Consider the following 26,378-nt stretch of genomic DNA (forward strand, 5'->3'; position numbering starts at 1 on the left):
AGGAAGACATTAGCACGTTTTGAGGACAGGGTGTGAAAAATATCGCATTTTATACATGTGAAACATGAACACATGTTATACTGCGCACTGTAAACACAATCAAAGCTTCAAAAACACAGAAAAAACCTTTAACAAATTAAATTTGAGTTACAATTACCCAATAAGCTCCTTAATAGTAACCCATTCAATTTGCAAATAATTTTTTTTTAAATGTAAACTAATAAATAGAGTAAACGTTACTAATAGATACTACTCAATTTTATTATTTTTTTAACATCTTAATTAAAAATACAGTTTTTGATATTATTGATATTATTGAGTGTTTAATATTATATTATTAAGTATTATTAATTTCATCCGATTTTAGAATGACAGACAAAGATGAATCAATTCTTATTTTATTGTATTCAAAAGAGCAGAAAAGCATTTCATTTTAATGGTGTATTTGTAACAGTGTAAACTTAAAAAAATATTTTACTGTCTTTAGAGAAAAGCATCCATTGATCCACACTCAAAACATCTTATTGTAATCTATATAAAAAGCTTTCTCCAAGAAAAGTTTCTCAAACACCTCAAAAGATATACTTTACATGCCTGGGATACTGGAGATTCAATGCATAGGTCAATCCAATAGCATGCCCAGGGAACACCTTTAAGGCCTGACAGAAACTTTACTCCATCCATAAAAATTTCAGCATTCTTTGGGCTGTTACTTGTAGAAGATCATTTTGATACAATTACATCCATCACAAGCTGCTGAAGTCCCGCCTGTGCTTAATTATCTTGCAACATTAAACAGCAATTATCTCTTAATACCCTTATAATACTTTTATGAAATGTATACCGCTTGAATATTGAAATAATGCATACATTAAATTCTTTGATGAGGTCTTCATGTTTACCAAGGTATTCTATTAGGCTATACAGTGTCACATCAACAGAACTTGACTCATCTGAAAAAATAGAGCTAAAATATTGGTGCAAGTGGTGGCAAATCTTTCTAATACAATTCGTAACTTCAGCAATAAAGAGAAGTCTCTCATGCTATTTCTTAAAAGTTTTTTCCCTACATTTTTGCTGTCACAATATAGGACACATTTATTTGTCAACTACTCACATATGTATATACAAACACATACACTAGGGCTGGGTAAAAAAACAGATTTTTTTTCTACTTTAATTATCTTCAATTTAATGAAACCGAACCAATAGTAATAATCTTCCTAAATAAAGCTCTTCCTCAGCAATGTTTCAGGTTGTCTGCAGGTTGCAGGAAACTCCACACTGTAAAAAATTACTCTGGAGGGTGTTAAATTTAACCCATGAAAATTAGTTATAATTTAATTAAGTATATAAGCTAGCAAGTAAAATAAAAAATAATGGGTATATTCTACCTTCACTATCCAATTTTTAACAGTAATAACTGCAATACTAAAAAAATAAGTAACATATACCCCAAAATATTGGCCTTAGCACCGCAAAGTGCGCATGAATCAACATCCAGGCGGGACTCGAGTCACCATTTTTTCATATCATATCGGCGGGAGAACTGCGGTTTGTTGACAGGTAAGTTTTTATTTAACTTGTTGATATCATCATGAATGGAAATGTTAAGTTGGTTAACTGTAAAATCTACCAGAAGTTTAGTCATTTGCGTGCTTCTCTGTCTCTGTTGTTGACAGATTGATAGGTTAGAATATGTCAGTCAGGTTAGCTTTGAATGAAACATCGCCCAGTTCTTGCACCTGCGAATACGAATAAATATCCATATTTATGATTAAAATATTAACTTCCATTATTATTATTTACATGTCTGAATCTCGTGAACAGCGGAGCTGCTCAATATGAGTGGTTGAACTTGAGCAAGCCACGTGACGAGAGAGAGCAGCGGACGGTTGATGTACGATACAGACGGGAGGGCGTCGAGCAGACAAACAAACAACGGTAAAGCTGTCGATGCTAGATAATTACTGTAAAAGTTTTCTTGCATTTATCTGTTAATATATTGAGTTTTGTTTTAGAAGGGATCCATTTATGAAGCCATTTTATTATTATTATTATTATTATTATCATTTACGGATATATACTTAACGTTGCCTTTCGCTTTTTAATGTCTGTTCAAAAAAGTATTTCGGAGTTCATATGTTATATATGAGACTTGTATATGAAGTTGAATCACTTAAAATTGAATGTAAGTACTTCTTGTTAGTGTTCAATGTTTTATGCACGTGTACTGTGAGTTATAGCATAATATGAAGTTGTATTTTTGCACTTAATAAGTTTTAAATGAAGTTGAAATGTTTGTTTGTATCGATATATGCTAGTCTACTGAGGTAAATGAGATCAGTTTTTCCTCTCATATTATTGTCTTCTTTAATTTTCTAATGATAACGTGAAGAACAGTATTTAGGAATCTTGCTTTTAATGGTTTTTTAACATCTCATGAAGCCTTGGTTTATTTTGTTTTATGAAATAATATGTTCAAGAAGCTTTATGTAAAACTATGATATGTTGTATTTCACTTGAAATGTATTGGGGTTATTATACGTCCAATAATTAGTTTTAAATGTTTACAGAATGTTATTTGGTCAATAAAGCAAGCAATTTATGCAATCTTGTGCATGACTATTTTCTTATTCAACCCTCTCTGAATAAGTAATATGTAATGTTTCTTAATGGCTTATCATTATTAATAATAATTTAATAGATCTGTGCCTTAATACCAATAGGGTTAATGTTATTCATTTTTTTATAAGTAATTAGTTATGAAAAAATAGGTAGACCTTACCTAATTTTTTTTACTTTATCATAGTAATTAAATTTAGGTACTTTTTAATCAAATATATAGGATATAATTTACTCAAACAAAGTGAGTGCAAATTGTTACAACAATTTTTTTGAGTAAATTCTATAGGTTGTTTTTTACAGTGCAGTACAGATATTTTAAAAACACGTAAACAACTGAAACATTTTACATATATATATTTTCCTTACCTTTGTCATGGATTTAAACCTGGAGAACCCAAGAAGTTTTGGGTAGCAGCAATTAACAACGCCCAAATTTGACCCTGTGGGTTCTCGTACGTTAAATGGGTAAAAATCCCCCTCACTCAGCAATGCTTAATTTGTCCGTTGGAAAATCCAACACAGGGCTTCACAATTGAGCAAAAAATGAATTTACTGCAGAAAATAGTTTTACATTTCCATTTTAATAGATGCATTTGTGAAGATAATTACCACAAAACCAGACAAACTGAAAAAGACAGCAGTAAATTCACACGTATCTTTGTTGTTGTTGTTCTCAGAAATGTCTTCAGAACCTTGCTGCCTTGTATCCCAAATCTAAGAGCGAGCGAAACTTGTTATAAAGTTAATGATAAAAGCCAAAACCAGTTAATTTGAATCCTTAGTGTAATGCATATTTACATTTAAACATGAGTGTAGTTTTTTAAGTTAAAGCTTTTTTCAGTTTTTAAAGATCACTGAGCTAAAGCAATAAGGTAACTCATTAAACAGCAAACACTGAAAATGAAAGAAAATATAAGACAGAATTCTTATCACCCAAGCAAATGTCAAGATGTCACACTCATGTTTACCCCATAAGCAAGAACGGCACAAGTTTTATCCTATTTTTTACCTTAAGATCACAAAATATGTACAGACAGAATGTCAGACTAATGGGCGTTTCACACGGTACGCGGCAACCGCAAATGTTTAGTTCTCTTCATGGCAGGCGTCATTGAAGATAAAAAGATTGGCACTTAATGCTGCACAAATCGCTTCCACTACACGTGAAAAGCTGTAGCCGCGCGGCAATGTCGCCGCTTGCCGTGTACTGTGTGAAACGACCATAACTCTTTGCTTAGTGGAGGTAACAGATTGAAATTGCCTCCAGGCTGCAGTTTAGCTGTGCTAGGACTCTCTTGCTTGTTTAACCCAAGTATGCTTTAACTAAACTGTCCATCACACACCTGTAAATGTGTCCACCTCCTTGTGTACAACTAAGAGCAGTTTTCACTTCAGTGAGTTTGGACATCCACACTCAAAACTGTAGTTTGGACACGAATCAGCAAACTGCGGCCATTTGTAAAAAATTGCCTTGTTATTACTGTAGGTCTGTTTTCCCTGCCTGTTTTTCATGCCTGTTCCTCATTTGTCAATTGACCCAAGTCGTAATCACAATTTCAATTCATGCTATGATGCAATTTAGCTTCAAAAGAGAAAGTAATATCCTGGGACGTTCAAATCAATGGTTTTATTATGCTACAGATCCATCAAATAAATTGTATCATGATCATGAATTTCTGACATTTATATTTTGAGACTAAGACTTTTGTATGTAATCCAGATCTTTATTGTTTGCACCGGTACATAGGCCCATATGGGGGGGGGGTAGATGTTGGTTTGTGGACTGTGATTCTCAGGGGAAATCAAACAAGTTATTTCAGATCTGATAGTGTAGAGCGCTCTTTTGCCACCTCCAATCGCACTCTTTTTTCTACTTCGATTTTTTTTTTGTTTTTTTGAAGTGTTTGTGCAAATTTTGAAATACTTGTATCTGTGACCATAAAAGCAGTCTTTGTTCCACTCTGCATGTTAGGACCTCAAGCGTGGAGACTGAGGAGTGGATTTGCTTAAGAGAGGGATGAGAATGACAGGAATCGATGAAGCAGGAAATTGCTGTTTCTCTACATATCAGTGGTCTATTTGTTTGAGCACCCCTTGCATGCACAGGGACCAAAAACTGCCTTTACCCAAAGTTTTGGGTTTATTTAACTGCAGCAAGTACAAACCGATGTGCAATGACCATCTCGTTTTACGTTTCCCTTATTATTATTCATTGGGCTTGTTTATTGAAGTAATGTTGTGTCAGTTTTGTTATGCTGTTAACTTCATTGCTGTTACAATGGTTATGGGCATTTTTTGTTACCATCACAAAAATAGATACTGTATATAGCGCTTGACTTTGGTTTTTGTTCAAAGAGATGGTATTCGCTTCTGTTAGCTGTACACAGGACAATTTGAAAGGCACAAAATGGTTGTCAATCCCAAACACAGAATGTGTGAACCCAGCCATTATGACCAATGAGCAGAAACAGCTTTCAAAGAAAGACACAAGTGAAAGGACCTTCCCTGACAACTGATTGATATTCTGACACAGCGAGTCTTCATACACCACAAGCAAAGCCTTGGCACGGTTTGTTTTCACACTTTGATTGTAGGGATAGGTTTTTGGAGTGTCATTTAGGTTTATCGGTTTCTTAAATCAGGCATTTTTCTCCCTTTTCTGGCTTGTTAAAGGTCAATAAGAAATTGCTGGTCGATGAAAGGGTCGATGGGTGAATGTTTGCAGCTCTATGATATAATGACCCTATAACTCATGTAGAATAACTTGCTAACACTGCACTGTTTTTAAACGCGCAAATTTATGTCAAATGACATTTTTGCACACATGCCCACATATCGGAGGTAATGAATGACCCACGCTTTCCTTAAGCCCTCTCAGTTTTCATGACAGACGAGCTTCCCTGTGAGAGCTAATGACAAAATCGCATGAAGGACGGTTGGCTTTTGCTTGAGGCTACATTGGCTCCCTCCGGACGCGTACTTGCACATGCATACATGGAAGTAAATGGATAGTTTCAACAGGGATATGACTCTAATTAAGAGCCAATTAACAGACAGAGCAGCTCATAAATTACCAATCATTACAAATTCACGGACGGGTTCGATAGCATTCGTGACATCCTCTGAGCTTAGACCCACACCCGCACATTCTGTAAGTTTCAGCTGAGAGAGTTCAGTTGCTGTAACTGGATTGCCCTTGGCTAAAGGGCACTTGTCTTAAGTGGCCTAACAAAAACAAGCGCTAGCATTTTAGAGCCCATACATTCTCCACCTGCCATTAGAAATTCTGAAGTATAAGGATGTTGTACACTGTAAAAAAATGCTGTAATTATGCAGCTGGTTGCCAGTAACTTACTGTAGAAGAAAAATGTTTCATGTTCATTTTACTTTAAACAAACTGTTGCCAGTAAATAACATAAATGTAAAATCTACAGTAAGTTACCGGCAGCTAGTTGCCAGTAATACCCAGTAATACTGTAAGTTCTACAAAAAATTTTTACAGTGTAGCAGGCATGAAAACGGGTCAGGGGTGGAAAAGGTGAGAAGGGTGCTCGAGGGGCAATGTGGCCTCTGTAAACATTTGACTAGTAACCGAAACCATGTTTAATTAAATGGGTTGATAAATGTGGAAAGCTGTAACAAGTAGCATTCCCATACTATTTTACATCTGCAATAATTTTATTTTGCCATAATCTGACCATTAGTTGCAAGGCAATGCAACTTTAAGTTGGCCTTGGAATATGGTGGACCTGAAGGCCTACATCTAATTTAAAATGATTTAATTTTACAATATAGTACTGGTTAAATGAATTACATTATGGTTTTTGAGTCATGGGTTGAATAATTTTCAGATAAGCAAAAAAAGTGATGTGGGAAAATAAAATAAGAACAAATCAAGACATAACAAGCATCTAAAATCGAAAAGAACAAAGTAGCAGTATTGATTAGGTATACAGAAACAGTATCAAATTAATATAACGCTGTTTTTTATTATATAAATTAATATAATTGATCTTTTTAAAGCTATAAAATATATTTTCCCTTTGTCTTCTGTAGTTTGATTAACATAATGACTCAAACATAAGCATTTCTTATAAGACGAACTGTCCCTTTAACAACGGAGGAGCGATCTATACACTGACACACATGATCAACTTCTCACTTATAATAAACGACTGTTTTATGAGAATACTTGCAGAGACTGTGGTATTACAATATAGTTTGTATATCTCCTGTCAAGCCCAAAGAAATTATGTGTTTTCGTGATTTTTGAAACGCGTTTCATTGCGTGGGCTTTGGAGTTTATGCGCGTATGCGCACCGAAAACAAATCACTTTAGCATCTTTGTCGCTCAAATAGTCTAAAATTGCTTAAATGTTACTGTAAACGGTAAAATTTCTCATTAACAGTATTAGTAACGGTATGTTCTTATTACAGCATGTCATGCAATATTTAGCAGTTTAAGTACTTACAGCAGTAGACTAGTAGACCAATGTGACTTACAAGCGAGGAGTATGTCCATCGTTCGTTCCAATCCATTCCAACAAAACATCTTTTAGGTCACTTTGCAGTGTCAGTCTGTGTGGATGTGTTGTTTTCATTGATTGACGCCTTAGAATTCTACAGTTATAGTTTTATAGCGTTTTGTGGTGACTTTACGTCCAGAAGGCAGTCGCTCTACGCATATTCAACAACCGTGTATGATGAAGAACACAGAAAGACGAATGACATCACAGTAGCGCGAGAGCCGTTTGAAAGCAGACTTCCTTATGACTTCTCGGTTCACTCTCGTGATACTTCGATGTCACCTGCCTGCCTGTCGTTTTTTGCAGCGCAGCATGAGCTCAAACAAACCTAATGTCTGGGATACATGTTGGATGACGGCGAAGGGCGCGTCTACAAACAAACAACAATTTTTCTCATCGAATCTACACGATTCACGTGGGTCACCTTTTTGGCTTCAAAACGGCGAATTTCGCCGAAAGGTGAGCTATTTTCATGCCTGGTGTAGGTAATCAATACTTGCATATAATTTTTGATTGTAAACCATTGATTTATTATTTATTATGAAATATTTAATGCATTATTAACTAGTTGTGAGGATCTTTAGATCTATCTATCTATTTCTTCTGTTCAATTTAAAAGGAAATGCCAAAAAGTTGTTGACTGTATCTGTGTAGAGCAGGGCTGGGCGATATGGCCAAAATAAAAATGTTCCATATCAGTCAATATCGATAATTATCGTGATAAATAACAAATCTTTATTCCTGTCGAATTTAAAGGCATATTTTTGCTCCTGAAGTTGTAAAAACCAGACAGTTAATTATGGTTTTAAACTACTTTTTATTCAGAAAATTAAAAAAATACAAATACTAAGTTCTACCAGAAAGACTCGAAGATAGGTTAAGACTTGACATATGAGTTTATTTAACTAGTTAGCAACCAAGGTTAGAATGTAACACAGTATAGTTCTTTGGCGTAGGCCCCGACCATAGTTCAAATCCGGGGGTCACGGATTCTTGCGGTTCCTGTCTGAAGATGAAGACAGGCCAGAATCTAATTCCCCTTGAGTATGGACGGAACCGACCTGGTGATGGTGGTAGGGAGGGTGGGTTGTAAATGCTGGCATCAGTATCTGCGAACGCAAAGACAGGTGAGTACGAGGCTTATATACTCTCAGTATCAGGGGTGATTGATTGCGCCTTGTGACATGAATGACGTAACATTCGAGTTTCCTGGTAGAACTTACGCTACGCTACGCTAAAGCTAACATTTCTACCAGAAAGACTCGAAGATAGGTTAAGACTTGACATATGAGTTTATTTAACTAGTTAGCAACCAAGGTTAGAATGTAACACAGTATAGTTCTTTGGCGTAGGCCCCGACCATAGTTCAAATCCGGGGGTCACGGATTCTTGCGGTTCCTGTCTGAAGATGAAGACAGGCCAGAATCTAATTCCCAAAAATTGATCACAATGATCGGTACCCACCAGTGTTTCTTTGAGGTTCCTGAAACAGATAAGAGAAATTGTTATCTACTGACATTGAAGGATGCCATAAGAGGCCATGGGATTACCGCTTAGGCCATAGAAGGCAGCGATATGCCCCAGAGAGATAGGCTGGAGAGATAGGCCGCATGGGCCGTAGAAGGCAACGATATGCCTAATGGGAAAATGCCGCGTAGGCTTTAGAAGGCAACGATATGCCAGACAGAGATAGGCCGCGTAGGCCATAGAAAGCAACAATATGCCTAGTGAGAAAAGGCCGCGTAGGCCTTTGGAAGGCAACGATATGCCAGAGAAATAGGCCGCGTAGGCCATAGAAGGCAACGATATGCCAGATAGAGATATATGCCAGATAGAGATAGGCCGCGTAGGCCGTAGAAGGCAACGATATGCCAGATAGAGATAGGCCGCGTAGGCCATAGAAGGCAACGATATGCCGAGTGAGAAAGGCCGCATGGCCATAGAAGGCAACGATATGCCGTGTTGAGAGAGGCTGTGTAGGCCATGAAGGGCAAAGATATGCCAGGGTTAGATAGGCCGCATAGGCCGGTGGAAGGCAACGATATGCCCAGTAGGAAAAGCCAACAGGTTAGCTTGCAATAAGATTCACCACCACCAGTACATACCATTAACATGTCCGTAAATGTCGATCATAATATCAGCAGTAGAGGATATCCATAGAAGGCTGCCACGTTAGGCTTGATAGCAGAGAGGCCGCGAAGGCCACAGAAAGCAACGTTATGCCAGAGTGAGGAATGATATAAATGGCAAAGGCCATGATTTAGCATGGTTAAATACACCACCACCACCAGTAGTTTGCTTAAACATACCTTGATTATTGCTTGCCATTATTGAATTGAATGTCATAGTGTTTTCCTGCATACGGGAAATTAGGAGCGCGGCTCCTGATGAAGAGAGACAATTTATGTATACATGCTTTTATATTGTCATTATTAAAGTAGGGAGAAGATTAGATGGTTACAAACAAATCTGACTGATGCTAAAGATTGCACGGTGTCTGTCGTGTCTTGGTTTCCCCAGTCTTGTACTCTTTATTTGAAGTTCTGTAAGGTCATCCATGTCTGTAGTTCTTCTAGTTCGTTGGTCCTTGTTCTAGATTTTTTCCCAGGTGTGTCTTGATATCTTGTTTACCCACATGAATATATACAGTCCTTGTGTTTCAGTTGTCCTTTGTCGATTATAGTTCGCCGTCATCACTTTTTAGTCCTGTATTCTGGTTTTCATTCTGGTTCTGCTTTGTGCACTTTTGGGTTTGAGAAATAAACCATTGCATTTGGATCCGTTGCCTTGTGTTGCCTGCCATGACACACAGATGATTATATAAAATTCTCCATTAACGATGTAAATTAAGAACCCCCAAAAACTGAGGAGCGGTATCAGTAGGGTTGTGCAGTTGATAGATGGACGTACTCCGAAAGTAATAGCCTTCTAGATGAAAGTTTACAGCTTAAATTTTGACTAACCATAATAGCATGATTAAACGTAACAGTTTTGTGCAAATAGTCTTTAATGATATGCACTTAAGAAGTTCTGAATTATTTGTTGAAAGAAGATCCTACGCCACACTGGCAATCCAGAAACGATCGAAGACCGCACCATACACGACCGCGGACGTGAAACGTGACAACCTGCGTGCACGCGTCACGTGTGCACGGCCCAGTGCTAACGAAAAACCAATTCTTGTACATGTAGCAATTATGCATGTTCAAATCCTTGCAGCCGTATGCGATTAGAGTTCCTGGAAGTCGATAAAGAGCCCTGATGGTAATGCAGGCACTGAAATAAAGCACTTATAGAACTGCATATCCGTAGTCTGTGTAAAAACATGTATATAGTTTAAAAATAGCTTGCCTCATGTAAGCAGCCGCGCTGTTATGATGTTCTAAATCCTAGCAGCCGCCAGCCGGTGTAATGTGTTTGTATGTAAAGTTGATGCAGGTTTCGCTATTTTCTTGAGGATGCAGAGTAAGAAGATTGTACGCTTCTAATTCCAGACAAAGTTCCTTGTAAAGTTATCATTTAGAATTATAACTGCATAATTTTTGGCTTTCCCAGACGAAAGATTTCCATCTTAAAACAATCATCATGATTTCTATGATCGTGGCTCTTCGTCGGTGGTACAGTGTCGTACGGTGGGAGAAGTTCAAAGACGGACGTTTTCCTGGTCTTGCGTCCAAGATAGCCTACAATAGTTTTCTGACAGTGTCAGAAATTCAGCATGATCACCGCACAATGCGTTTGCTGCTACAATCTTGTCAGAGTGCAGAAATCCTGTGGTATATTTCAGATTTTAAAAGAAACATTGAATTAAATTAGAAACAAGTTATTTCAAATGCATTCCGATTCTCCAGTCATGTTGGAATTCATTAAAACAGCATATGACGATTAGAATTAAATAGTTGAAACACATAAGATAATCGAACACCACTATATTTGAACATAACACCACTCAAATAAATATTTAGACATCATGTCCATTGGGATCCATGTTAAAACGAGAAGGAATTGTGTTTGTATTCCGAATAGCTGGTGGCACCACCATTTCGGGAGAAACATACGTTGCCTACGTTCAACAGCACTTTAAATAGGAATTACGTGCTGTGATTTAAAGCTAGCGGTCACATTACATCTTCAAACCAGTATCCAGACATCCGCTGTAGCCTACACATGCGCATATTCTGTGTGCCTGCGTCGCAAACAAAGCACGATGCGCTTAATGGCTTAAACTGATGCAACCTGTTGTATTCTTGAAGAGGCAAGGCGCACGTTTTTCAACTTTAAGTGAGGTCTACTGCATAACAAACAAACTCAACATGAGGGTTAACAGGCTCAACTTTTGTTGAGACATCCGCAGAATGCACACCGACCAAAACAACGGCAAGCCCTCAGGAATAACACGTTTTAATTGTATTAAATACACCACACAACCTCAGCTCCGTCTCCATATTGCGCTGTAAGACACAGTCATTGCCAGCTTTCGGTTGTAAAAGCATGTAATATGCACTATCAGCCAATCCAGTTTCATGAATAAGAGAGCTTACCGTAGGAGAAAATAATCCAGATAAATAGATGAGATGTTCAATGCGACCGAGCTCGGATAAGAAGTTGACTGAGATCTGGAATAAAGTCTCATTTGAAAAGTACAATTAAAAGTTGATGCATTCGTACTTTATACATGTGCATAAATAACTGAAGATCTTAAAGCACAAAGCTTTAGATGGAAACATTTATGCTGAACCCCGTGCTCAATAAAATTGACACTATGCATTACTGTTGCCATTCGACCACACACACACTTACGATTTGCTCAGCAATAAAATGTGTGCTTGAAAACTTTACGCTGTATGACCAGGATTTATTCTCCAATGATATATTAATGGTGTGTCCTACCATGAGATTTAAAGTTCGTAACCCCGTATCCTTAAAGTCTGTAATTAGGGTCAGGTGAGTGAAGATCTAACGTAAATATTTGCATTTGATATGAACAGTTTGCATGAATAACTGTCAGGCATTAAGCAACTTCCGTTGTAGTACCGTAGCAGGTATAGGACGTCGCAAGAACCTGTTACATGAATAAATGGTACCATATATTATTGATGTTTAAGGGAAACACTGAAAGGGACAGTTCAGATAAAGCTCGTATACTTTGCGCACTCCTTATGAAACACGCGAACATTAGACCGCGTCATTCGTCTGTTTGCAGCATGTCATGCATTGCATACACGCCGTATTTAATGTGCGAAATTTTCGCGAGCAATAGCCGTTCATCCAAGTAAGTGATGGGCAGTCTGGCTCTTTCCATTGATTCGGCTCTTTCGGCTCAAGCTCCGGCTCTACATTTTAGTGATGGCAGTCCGGCTCTTTTCGTAGATTCGGCTCTTCTGGCTCGGCTCCCGTAGAGGAGCCGGCTCCCCGGCATGTGTCTGAAGATTCGGCTCTGCTCGTTCGCTACAAAGAATCGGCTCTTAGAGCCGGCGTTCGCGAACGACCCATCACTAATCCAAGTCGATTTCATGTCTTTGCTTCACAAAACATTCGCGTACGGTTTAAAACCAATAATAAGCGGAGCATTTGGTATTGTGTATGAGAGACAAAGATCCTGTGATGAGGAAGATATCAATCTTCGGCATTCTTCCAAACCCGTGCGGGTGCAGCGCTTCGCCAATCAATGATGATTAGTGACATCTGCTGCGGGCGTTCAGAGTGTGCGGCAGTCAATATTATGGATACACTTTACAGATCATCCAAATGTTCTTCCACTGTTCATAAAAAGGAAACGGCCTGTGGTATCCTTTCCTGTGTACTGCAGGGTTACACGCTTTTAAAGAAGCTTGCAGACTTCCTTTTTAAGTCTTTAACCTTTTGTGAGAGCTCCTCGCGATGGTGCATGTGAAACGAAACGAGATGAGAAAATCCCAGGAAAACAGTACGAATGCCCGATAAAATCACTCAACATTTGAATCGGCGTGTTACAACAGGTAACTAACACTTTAGTGTACATATGCACTGAACATCGAGCTTGTAAATGCTGGCATCAGTATCTGCGAACGCAAAGACAGGTGAGTACGAGGCTTATATACTCTCAGTATCAGGGGTGATTGATTGCGCCTTGTGACATGAATGACGTAACATTCGAGTTTCCTGGTAGAACTTACGCTACGCTACGCTAAAGCTAACATTTCTTGTTTTACTTTTCAGGTATCTGTATTAAATGTTATTTCTGACACAGAAAGCAGCAGGCTACTGTCACTTTAAGACCCAAGACAGACTGCTTTAAGTTTCAGTATACTGATAAACATCAACCTGTTTATGTTCAACGTAGGTCACTGATCGCACGTGTGTTATACATATACGAGCTATACATGCTGATAAATAGATGTCAAGTGTCGCGTTGCTGTGGGAACGCACAGTCGCACACTCAAAGAGTATTTTCACTGCAGTGGTGGATCCGCTGTTTTTCCTCAGCTTTCCTGAATTTCTTAATGTCCTGTAAATATACTTTTAAAGCTGTACCTATTCTGTCTGCTGTGTTCCGGGCTTTCATGAAACCTGTTCGCGGGTCCAACATTACACAAAAGGAAAATGTTTTTGTGCATTTGGATTCCATGATTCCGTCCGCTTTATTTGCATTGCGGAAATCATAGGGCCCTACTAATAACTGAATAACTTGCCTCATCTTTCTCCATTGCGCAGCCTTACGCACAGTTTGTAAACGTTATCGATCACATATCGAACTGTCATTACCGTTTTACAATGGAAAATTATCATTATCGAATTGTCATCTCTTGTCAAGGTAAATTATAGTAAGTTTATATAATAAAAGGGATATCCCGCACACTATTAACTTGCAAAATATTAAAAATATTTATTGCAACGTTTCGATCACAAGATCTTCCTCAGGCATATGGTGGACTTCATTGTCTCTTCATCCAACGCACCTAACCGGAACTAACAGGTGTGCGACATTGTTCTTCTATAATTTATAGTAAGTTGACATAACTTGTAAATCTGAGTTGATTCAACAAAAAATTGAAGGCAGCAAAGATTTCTTACATTGTGGGTTATAGCAACCTTGAAGTTGAGTTAAAATAACCCAGCATTGGTTCAATTTTAACCTAGCACTGTGTTCGGTCCAATATTCATCGAACATGGCTTAAAAATAACCCAGCCATTTTTAAAAGTGCATGTTGTTTTAACGCTGCCAAAAAAATTTCACAATGCAGTTTTCCAGTGTTTTTTATTGTGTTCATTTTTGGTGTCTTATTATCTCCCATGGTCTCACGGAATAGAAAGAAGTCCATCCGTTGTACACTAAAAAAAACAAGTTTTTTTCCATACTGAGGCTTCTGACATATTGCATAGCACACTATATATAGCATGTCATAAGCGAGATCGGCTTGATAAGAGTTGGAGATATTTTTAGCTATTTTAACAAAATAAAATAACAAAATAGTCAAATTAGTTGTCCAAAATCATAGACTTTTACAATTAATTTAGCTACTTGTATTGATATTAGTGATATTAAACAGTGACCATGCACAAAAGGTGTTAAATAATAGAAAACATATATTGATGATGTTGTCATAACCGTTTGGAGGACAGTCAGCATGGCATGAAGAGCCAGACAGTGTGTCTGCTAGAGGGTGTGCTGCATTCTAATATGATATAAAAATGCAAAACCATGAGGCTGCCAGATAGAGAGACATGAGTTTATTTATCCTTCCTTTAGTCAAGCATTACTTGGAGAAATGGCTTTCAGTGCACAGAGTACTGTATATACTATACTTGTGTACGTTCACTCGGTTAGGTCTGACTACATTTCTCATGGCTTTAAGAGAATAAACAGTGGTCATTTTTGCATGTGCTTATCCTGGGCAAACACTAGGCCCCAAACATTCCCCATTACTATGTAAATTGACTCATTAAAAAGTCATCTCTGTATCCTGATGCAATTAATGTTGCACTATTATTGCAGTGTTGCTCTGTTTTTTTGCCTCGTCGACTAAAACTCATTCTACATACTGTGATTGTGTTTTGAAAGATTGACAGAAAAGTGCTCAATTAGTTATTTTTGCCAACCTAAACTCTACATTACTTGTTGGATCAATGACTTAGCTTGCAAATATCAACTGGCCATGAAGAACAAACCATAAGCCTGTAAAGACATGAAGACTGCATCAAGCATAGTTACCTTTAGCACAGTTTATTTAGGACGGGTTTGCATTTAATTTGTATAATTATTTAATGTATTTGTTTTTACATACTGTACACTTTGTTTTAGCAAAGTGATTAGCGGATACAGTCATAGAGTTTAAGCATCTTTCCAATTTGTTGTTTTTGTGCAGCTGGGTGGATTAAGTGCCACCTTCATAAATTGTGACGTCTATTGTCCCACTTGAATGTACTCTCAGATTAGTCATGTGTTCAGGCATTATCGGTCTGATTCTCTTTGAACAACTAAGCCGGCAAAACATGAAAGTTGTCTAGCGCCAAAACCAAAGCAACCGATACAGACAGACATTATGATAAGGTTAGCTGACAAAACATTGCAGAGGGATTATAATGCAAATATGAGTGGTTTTATCTGTAAAAGAAGGCCCTTATTTTGTGTTTGTGTGGAGCTGGCATCAGAGACATGAGTATTATTTTGGTGCTTTGACATTTTGGAATATAAAGCATTCATTATTGCCACGGTTTATTTTTTGAATGTGATTTAGATTCTGAGGAATCCTTAAACCAGTGTGAACAAAGTACAGTAGGTAACATAAAGTATAAATTTAAAACAGTAAAGCTGGTGTGTCAGACATATAATGCCAAACACATATTTTCATTAGGAAGCATCATGAATCTCGCACTTAAATACTACTTCAGATGTTACTCTCACTTAAGATCTTGTTTCGGAGGATTCAACAAACAAACTTGTAAGGTTACACTACATTAAAATGTTCTCATATGATCCATTTTTTTTTAACGCCTTTGCATATTGTGCAAACATCTCTTTTCCATTCAATGAAAGTACCTGTAGTTGTCACTGAAGGGTACCCTTTCAAAAAGTACATTTTTGTACATAAAGAGTTATTATAAGTACTATATAAGTACCCTGAGAGGTACATATTGTCATGGGCTTGCCAGACCTTTGTACTAAAATCAGGTCTGAGTACATTTGGCAAGACCATGACAGTACTATGTTCTGTGTGGCTTCCACGTGTTCCCAGTGTCTTGTTGCTGTCATGGTCTTGCCAGACCTTTGTGTGAGATTTAGATCTGATTTCAGAGGGCAAGATCATGGCAGTATTGTGTTTTGTGTGGGGACACGTGTGGTCACATCATGTGTTGGTGTCACGTGTTCCCAGTGTCTTGTCACTTTTACCCTACTCCCTTATGTGCTCTTGTCTTGATTTAGTAATCTTGTACACCTGTTCCCCATTTGTATTGTCTCTTTATAATGCCCTCTTGTTCTCTGTCTTGTGCTCGTTCGTTCGTCCAGATTCAGTGGTTGAGTTCATGTCTTTCGTGTTCCCTGAATCGTTTCATCAGAGTTTGTGTTATTTGGTATCTAGTGTTTGTTTCCCGGTTTTGTGTTTACATTCCTCATTGTTTTCACCTGTTTTACCCCCTCGTGGGTTTTTGTGTTTGTTAAATAAACCTTTAGTTTATTTTTTACATCTTGGCTGCGTTTGGGTTCTCTTTTGTTTAAACGTACCGTGCAGTGTTTCCCCTAGGTTTACAGCTTTGGGGGGGGGGGGGGGTTGGTTGGTTGGTTGGTTAGGTATATATACAGGGGAAAATTGTGATTTGTTATGTGGGAGCTCTGTGGGGAGGGGTACTTCGAGGGGTAACATGTTTAATACTGATGACAGCAGAGCCACTGGTGTGTTTTAATGACATTCTGGACTTCTGATATGATCTGATAAGTTTCAGCTTTAAATCTGTGTCAGAGGTTGACCCAAAATTAATATTTTAAAAAGGGCATCTTAAATGATGCAAGTCTATGAGTTTGACACCCTACAGTATATCCATTTGTTGCACATGTCATTATGCACAATTGATCAAACTTTGAAGGAAGTAATTCATAAGATGCTACCCTAAAAGACTTAATTATCAAGAAAAGGTACAACACACAGTACTGCATCAGCAACACGTCTTATAAATTAGCCATAGAGATTCCCTATGCTGGTCAGCAGCTAGTAAAACAATAGTTATCATATAAAATCATATAGTTAGGTTTGATTTGTGTAATCAAAATACATTATTTTATTAAACTATACAATGAGTTATATCCAGTGTTATCCAGTTAACATACTGTAATTAGATGAGTGACATATACTTTAGTCTTCAATGTGGGCACCATTCTTACCTCTCTCTCTCTCTCTCTCTCTCTCTCTCGGTCTCTCTCTCCTCTACAATGTCAAAAGATCCTGCGTGCGCGTTCTTGAAGCTGCTCTGAGTTGTTTCGCTTGAGCTGCATATTTTCAACTTGCGCGAAGACGTGTTTAAAGCGCGTGTTTTCGCGGCAATTGCGCCGCCCAATTCGCGTCATTCGCAAATTCAGAAATATGACAGCATACAATGTTACTGTTACACAGAGTTACTACAAAACACGTGGGCGGCGCGGGCAAATAGCATGAGAGAGGGAGAGAATGCGCGCGTGTGTGGGAAAGTCATGATAAACTCGATCAGTCGTCTTCTCTGTCAGTAACATCCGTGACTGTTAATGTTTACGCAAAAAAAGAGAGTATACGGAGGAACGGACTTTGAAAACACCCGTCACCTTTTCAGTTATGGGAGAGAGAGGCGCGCGCTGCACACAACATGAGAGAGAGCGTGCGCAGTAAATTAAGCCGAACAGTAAAATATAAATGTGCGCACTCAATTGGATAATTGTAAACGCGCAAACACAGACAGAAAAGACATGCCATCGTGGAAATAAAATAAATAACATATTACTTGAGGGCTGTTTAGTTTGTTTAATAAAATAACAAATTGTTCTCTGGCGCTTCAAAGAAAATCAAATTTACTTGACCTTCAAGGGGGGCGGGTCGAGCCGTAAGGAGGGCGGGGCGCCCCCCTTATATAATGGTAGGGGAAACACTGCCGTGACATATTGGTCCCAGTTGTACACATATTGGTACCTAAATAGTACAAATTGGGTCCATTTTAAAAGGTACTGCCTCTGACAACATTTTGTGTAGACACAGATTTGTACTGTACAGCATTGAAAGTTACAAACCCTTAAAACTATCCTATCCTAAGTCTATACGTCCATCTATACTACAGTATAGCTTTTTGATAGCTTTGCTTGAGGAACAGACTTAATTTAAGTAATTGTCTTTTGACAATCTGACCCTATTAAACATTATGTGAACCTAAATATTCTATATTTCTCATATTTCTTTTTGTAATATTTCTATTTTAATACATTATGTGTTTGATTTGTATTGCAACCAGTTGAGAATGCACAAGATTGACATTTTGTTGGTTATCGATGTTTCCACGGGCAAGCTTACTTTTTTCTTGTTTCTTTCTTTTCTCCTCTTTCTTTTGTTCTTCCTTCCCTTGATGTGCATTGTTCCTTCACCATTCCTGCACAGTAGGTGCGAGGTGTTCATTTAAAAGCAGACCTTTTCAATCAATGTAACAAGCTAAAATTTCATCCTATTAATCAATCATATAAAAAGGGCTTTTGACTTCGCCTTTTGACACACCATTATAACATCAACCTAGACTCAAAAGAGAACTTAATAAAGGCAGTTCAGAGGAATGAATGAAACAGGAGTGAGATGAGGTGAGACTTAATTAAATATGAAAGCAAGTCAGCAGCAGAGAATATAAAGACTAAAGAAGAAAACTAATAAAGATACATAGAGAGAATGAGAGACAAATATAACACACCTGAACTTACCCTTCACAAACTAAAAAAAAACGAGTTTAATATATTTACCCGTGTCACGAGGTCAAGGTGGTACGGAGCTCTCGACATATGCGAGTCTCCGGCTTTGATGAGCTCTGGTGAGCTGATGTATTATTGATGATTCATTCGGCTTAGATCCTTTTTAGCCCTAATACAGTCTCTCATTTCTGTATGAATATTTTACAGCCTGGCTAATCTTAATGCAAAAGAAGCCACCTCTCATCCTTTTAGTTTTTATTGTGGGTGTGGTCATGAGTTAAATTAGTAAATATATGTGACCATACATGTGAAAATCCAGCTGTGATTTGCTGTTTTCTACAAAAAACATTCTGTGAAAATATATGATATCTTTTAAATTAACTAAGTATGAACAATCAATGATTGAAATCCAATTTTAATGCTCCTAATCTCATATTTAGACTTCAGCCTGGATTTCACAGACAGGGTCGCATATGTAACACACACTCATGCATAAATACATAAACCCTCATGCATAAATCCTTTTCATAATGAAAAACACTCATGTCCACACACTGCATATTGGCTGTGGCACATTGTGCTCTTGTTGTATCCTATTTTATACATCTTGAATGAATCACAGTTTATTTTAATAAAGATTATTCTTCCGATATCCCCTTCCTCAGTGTTCTGGCCGTAGTCTTCCGTAATCTTTTTCACTCTCCGTCTCTCTGTCTGACGTTTTGCCCTGTAGGCCATTTACCCCATAATTCTTCCTTTGCTAGAACGAATGCTGTCTTCAGCCTTCCCACAATCCTTTCCTGATGAGGATGAAGGTTAGTTGTCAGTGGGTTCAGGATAAATAGATAGATAGACAAACAGACAGACAGACAGACAGATATAACACTCTAAAAACAAACAGTGCTAAATCATATAGGGGAACCATTTTAAGTGCCATATAGCACCAATGTAGAACCTGTGTAGCACCTGCGTAGAACCATATTGTGCTACATAGAACCATATCTGGTGCTATGTGTATGGTTCTTCATAGGTGCTTTATAGGTACTATATAGCACTAAAAATGGTTCCCCTATGATTATAAGCTTTTTGTGCTATTAGCACAATTTTTTTTTGAGTGTAGATAGATACTATGGATGGATGGATGGATGGATGGATGGATGATAGATAGATAGATAGATAGACAGACAGACAGACAGACAGACAGACAGACAGACAGACAGACAGAGAGACAGATAATATTAATTAAAATATTAATTAGATTCATTGCGTGACTCTAGAGGCTTGTTTACTGTCTGACTTTCTTTGTAAAATGCCTGCTGATCATTATTCCGACCTTGTAATTACAGACATGAGAATAGATTAATTTAACCCTGCATGCCCCGCTACATGCTTACTGTTACACTAAATTGTATTCCCCAATGGAGTCTGTGAAGTTTCAATTAGATAAGACCTCTCCAATCAGCAGAGAGAAACCTTTGCCTCAATAACGTCCATAAACCTGTCAAGTTTTCATGCATGGATTTTCATCAAGACATTTGCATTTCTTTTTGACCAATGGGACATCTTAATGGAACACACAAGGTGTTAATGTTGCAAACACCCCAGCAGAAAGTACAAATAGTAATTCAAATATACAGAGAAAGCCCTTAGGTAACAAGAAGAGATTTAGAAGGATTGGCCCACAGTAAGTGGAAAGAAAACACACTGTACTCTGCTGAGAACAACACCTTGCCATGGTTTAGAGCGATTAGTATTGCATAGCAATCAGACAATTCAGTGTAAAAGCATAACGCAGACAATTTCATTGTGATGTTGGAAATAAACCATGCGGAATAGAGGGGTAGATGATGATTTACAGTACAAATAACTTAAAATTGTAAAATTGCACCAGACACATTGTCAGAAAGTACCTAAAGAGTTCATATTAGTTCCTCAGAGGCACATTTTTGTACCAAAGAGTGCATATTAGTGCCTCAAAGGTGTATACAAATCTGCACCTAAATGGTACATTTTAGGAAGGTACTGTCCAAGTGACTAAATAAACTATGATGGCATGTTTATATTTGCCATGTTTGGTTAAATTTAATTGAACTCTGGTGCAAATGCTCGAATGCTGCGGTGAAAGTGAATGCTGCCACCTGAACTTTGCGCACTAAACAAGCAAACCGACACCGTTGAAAAGATGGGTCTCGGTCCGCTTACAAACAAACTCTGGCGAGGCTAGACTGATATGCATTTAAACGAGTCTGTCATTAACATAGTTATGATGTCATACTCAGTGTAGGGGGTAATGCATTACAAGTAACGTGCATTACGTAATAATATTACTTTTCTGAAGTAACGAGTAAAGTAACGCATTACTTTATAAGTGTACACATTAATATTTGTTACTTTTTTTAAAAAGTAATGCAAGTTACTTTTCAGTTTAATTAATTCAATGTAAAAAACAATGTACTGCATTAAACTGAACATATTAACGTACTCTATGCGTGAACGGTTTCAGTCAGAAATGGAGATGGCAGACCAGAGCTTGACATTTTTGCGATGAAAAAATATGCAATTTCTGAATTGAACTTCTCAGTCATAAGTAAGAAAAACAAAAGTAACTTAAAAGTAAAGTAAGTATTACTTTCCATGAAAAGTAACTAAGTTACACAATTAATTACTTTTTTGGGAGTAACTTAATATTTTAATGCATTACTTTTAAAAATAACTTTCCCCAACACTGCATATACCCACACATATTTGCCTTTCTATATCAATATAGTATGGTATACTGATAAACGACCCTGCATTATCCAAGCATAAAGGTCTTTTTCACCCAATGAAGGGATTCTAGAAGACCAATCACAGTCCTTGCGGTGTTTGCGTCTCTGCATACTGTAGGCTACGCCATGCAATTGACGCAAAAGTGAAAAAGCCCACTTAACAAAGGTCATTTGATTTGTTAGAGGGCAAAAGCTTAACTCACATTATAAATGGACTTCAGGGAAAGTAAAAGTGGTACATAATTGCGAAGTTATGGACCTTTTAACATCACCACCTTAATCTTAGTTAAGATGTTTTATAGTGAAAAAAGCTGATGGAAGAAGAGATGAGAGTCGGGGAGATAACAAAGGGCATAAATAGGTCAAGAATATTTTTCCTCTCCATCTAAGCTCGTAACACCGCAAGGCCTGTGAATCTTTCAGAAGATATCAATTAAAGGTCTTTTTGCTCTAGACACTCCAAAGCACTTCATAATCACCAGAGGTGTCAAGTAACGAAGTACAAATACTTCGTTACCTTACTTAAGTAGCTATTTTGGGTATCTATACTTTACTGGAGTAATTATTTTTCAGACGACTTTTTACTTCTACTCCTTACATTTTCACGCAATTATCTGTACTTTCTACTCCTTACATTTTAAAAATCGCCTCGTTACTTCTATTATTTCGGCTTGTTTGCTTTTTTCATTCCGGCTTGTCATCGTTAAAAAAACCTATCTTGATAAATTGCATCATCCAGATGAATGCGATTGTGGTTGGATGAGAAGTATAAACATACACCATTCCGACACCCTATTGGTTTGTACGCAATCCCCGCCCCCCAGCTGACTGCAGATGATCAAAAGTTTGTTCGATGCTGCTGCACAGAGAAACATAAAAGAACCGCGAGAGCGATTAGAAAGCATGCGGAGCAGTTTGCTCTCGCGATGCTTTGATATCATCCGCCATCTGTTTGTACAGTAACAGAACGCGGCATTCTGTCTTCAAATGGAAAAGTACGAAATAAAACTCGCGCATCACTTTCAGGTCAGTTCACATTCACAAGCCTGTGTAAATATATAGCTGTCTGCTGACACCAACTCATCTGTGTGATTTAAATAGTGTAACAATACCAATTTATATCATATAACTTCAGTTGTTCAACTTAAATGACATTGTGCTGCGTTGCGTTTTGAAGCATGGCAAAGATATCTATGCTAAAGACATCTGTTGTTTTGTATATGCTAATAACTGCCCTAAATTTTATTTGCATTAACAAAACCTACTTATCTGAATGTTTGAGTGTTAAATCAATCAAACACATAACCATACATACCAACTTTTGCTTTTGTTAATAGACATCAGCTGTTTCCTTAAACCTGACTTTTTGAATTTACTTACAAGAAAGACATTTAGTAATTCTCCTTAATTGCTTGGATTTATACTGACTAAAGTAAAGTATACTAAAGTCCATTAGCTACACAAGTACAGATACAGGAATATAGGCTATAATATATAATTGCATATTTGTATAATTGTAGTTTGTGTTGCTGTCAAAATACAATTATAAATGATAACAATAGCATATTTCTATTCTCACACATACTATAGTTGTGTGAGATTTTGTTGTTTTTTAACTAAAGAGGGCACCACTGTAGAAGTTTTGCCAGCAGCGGCCCTGCTCTGAAGTTTGACTTTTTGCACCATTACAATATTTATAGGCAACTAGTCATCATATCTTCCTCTCTATGGAACACATTGTAATGCTCAGTAGTACACATATATGGTTCTTTAATGCAGTGGTTATCAAACCTTTTTTTTCGCGCCTCCCTTGTGTACAGTGGATTCCTTCACGACCCCCCAAGTAAATGTATGACATAAACATTCTAAAACTTACAATTTGAATTAAACAAAACATATTAAATTATACAATGTATTGCTTTTGTTTAGTAGCCTTATTTTTTGAGGTTTAATTACACAGAATTTATAATAAAGTAATGTATTTCATAAAATATTATAAAACTGGGGCCCCTGGCACCATCTCGCGGCCCCCAGTTTGAGAACCACTGCTTTAATGTATTTTTTCGCATTGTATTGAAATGCGTTCATTTTTAATGGGCATGTACCGTATGTGGTTAAAACAGATAGTCTAGTGCAGGGGTAGGCAACATGGAGTGCAGATTTCCTGCAGTTTTTAGCTCCAGGTCTAATCAAGCAGACCTGAACAAACTAATAAAGGTTTATAAAGTCACCTGAAACTACAGGTAGCCAAGGTTTTATAAGGGTTGGAGCTAAAATCTGCAGGACATCGACACTCCAGGACGGACGTTGCCTACCCCTGGCCCTAGTGCATCCCAAATTGTTTAACATTAACATTTTTATTATAACACTATAGTTATTATGGCCTTTAGAAACATGTTTTAGAGGAGATAGGGTAGTGCACAAAAGGCCCCTGTGGTGCGGCCTAGGCTTTTTTCCGTAATGACATTTTTTCCTTACATTACTTTTACTTTTATACTTTAAGTAGTTTTGAAACCAGTACTTTTTCACTTTTACTTGAGTAAAAAGCTTGAGTTGATACTTCAACTTCTACAAAAGTCTTTTTTAACCCTAGTATCTATACTTCTACTTGAGTAATGAATATGAATACTTTTGACACCACTGATAATCACACAACTTGAGCAGTCCTGTTTTTGGTCTGCATTTTTCTACACACCAGTGTGTGGTATAGAAGTGTTATGGGGGAGTAAAACTATACAGCCATGCAATCTACCAAGGCAAACATTTACAGTTAATTAGGGCATGGGTTTATAAACTTTATGGACCCCCAAATATGATCAACTTTTTATGAGGGACACCCTCCTTATAATACATATATCCATGTGCATATTTTGATGTATAACAAACTGTTAAAACTGTGTTAGATGAATAGTAAGCATTATTTTATAAAGACGATATATTAGTTATTCAAACGTAAATAATTGGCTACACTTCGAGGAATGCTTGCTGTGTGTAAACCTTGAGAGAAACATGTTCAATTGAAATTAATTTACTCAAATCCCAGTGAGTGAGACAAAGGGTACTGTAGAGAAAAAATATATACATATAAACAGTTAAACAAGAAAGGATAGATAAACACTTAGAAATAAATATGAGCACTTAATAAAACAGACTTTTTGCTTTGTCCTTTCTGCTCTGAACTTTTCTTGGGAACCCTCAGTTTGAAACCCTTGGATTAGGGGACTTGCTTTGTCCCACCGTGCCAATATGCCAATGTGCATGAAGCAAGGTGCATAAACAAATTGTTTACTTTGTTTCTACACAAAGTCAAGACCTGGAAAACATTTAGGGTGAATTGGAGCACTAAATGCGAATCAGACCTATTACACAACATCACTGCCTGATCTCACTAATGTGTTTCTATAGTGGAAAACCATCCCAGAAGATTAAAAGCAATTTGGGAGGACCAATATCCTGATAATGAAATGTAAACAAGTGCATATGGATTATGTCCATATGACCATTATTGTCAGGTGAAACAATTGTCAGATTCAATTGTTTTGTCACCATTGCAGCTGACACATAATAGTTGCATGGCTTTAGAAAGAAATATTATGTGTTTGTTTTGCTGTCTGTATTTTATCTCATCGACAGGTAGAACTTGCCATTCATCAGTTTTTATTGTCCTCGTTTTGTTTTTATGTATTTATTCAACAATTCCCTATTCTTGCTATTTTTCCTAACATTGCACTCTTCAGACTTTGCCTTTCTCTCTCTTTCTCACTGGTACTCTCTGGAGTTTTTGATGGTTATTATTTGTCTGGTTTTGATCACTTGCTGTGGATGGGTAGCACATGGTTCTTGTCACATTTTTGGATCAGAAATCCAAGCATCTTTCCCTGTATCATCATAACATATGCTCAACAATTAAAGGCCTGCTGCCTTCTGCCAGAGTTTGAGGACGCCATGTTCTCTCTTTTCTCCCTTTTAGTCTCTATGAATGTTGACATGAGTCACTGCACGCTGTGCCGCTGTGCACTGATCATTCACATAAAGGTTACTTGGTCTGTTGTCAGTCATTTTCTTGCTTTTCTCTGAGCTGATGCATTTGAAGTACTGTCGTGTATATGTAGTCGAGTTTATACCCGGTAACTTTTAGATGTAGTTTGTATATTATTAAAGTTAAAAAACTTTTTCCATTTATCAACATCCATTATGTTATCATCTTGGCCTCTTTCCTTTTTCTTACTTAAGCCCCTTAAATGTGGACAGCAAGATATTTATTATTGTCTCAAGATGACATCAACATTCCATAACTGTTAAAGTGCACCTATTGCATTGCTAAAAAACTTTTTAGCAATTAATTTTGTGTATTTGGTATAATACAATGTGTTCGCATGGTTAAAAACACATACTTTCCACATACCGTACATTTTTGTAGCTCCAGATATCCCTGTCTTCCTGAAACGCATTGATAATGTACAAAACTCATTGATCTGAAAAGCGCTGTGTCCTCGACTGGCCAGCTAATCTGTACGTTGTGATTGGCCTGAATTCCTCTGACGTCAGCAGGAAATGTGATGCTCC

At 37.4% G+C, this 26,378-nt stretch overlaps 1 protein-coding gene and 1 long non-coding RNA gene across 5 annotated transcripts in view; one reads left to right on the forward strand and one right to left on the reverse strand.

The window, feature by feature from the left end:
- asic2 (acid-sensing (proton-gated) ion channel 2) overlaps positions 1 to 26,378 on the forward strand; it is a 391,924-nt gene that overhangs the window by 281,934 nt on the left and 83,612 nt on the right. The gene's annotated exons all lie outside the window — the stretch shown is intronic.
- Positions 8,090 to 12,056, reverse strand: LOC135728176 (uncharacterized). Its single transcript, XR_012336454.1, has 3 exons — positions 9,260 to 12,056; positions 8,619 to 8,637; positions 8,090 to 8,263 (listed from the first exon to the last, which is right to left on the reverse strand). It is a non-coding gene; the product is annotated as an uncharacterized lncRNA (long non-coding RNA).

The sequence above is a fragment of the Paramisgurnus dabryanus genome, chromosome 3, assembly GCF_030506205.2.
Source record: "Paramisgurnus dabryanus chromosome 3, PD_genome_1.1, whole genome shotgun sequence".
NCBI lineage: Eukaryota > Metazoa > Chordata > Actinopteri > Cypriniformes > Cobitidae > Paramisgurnus > Paramisgurnus dabryanus.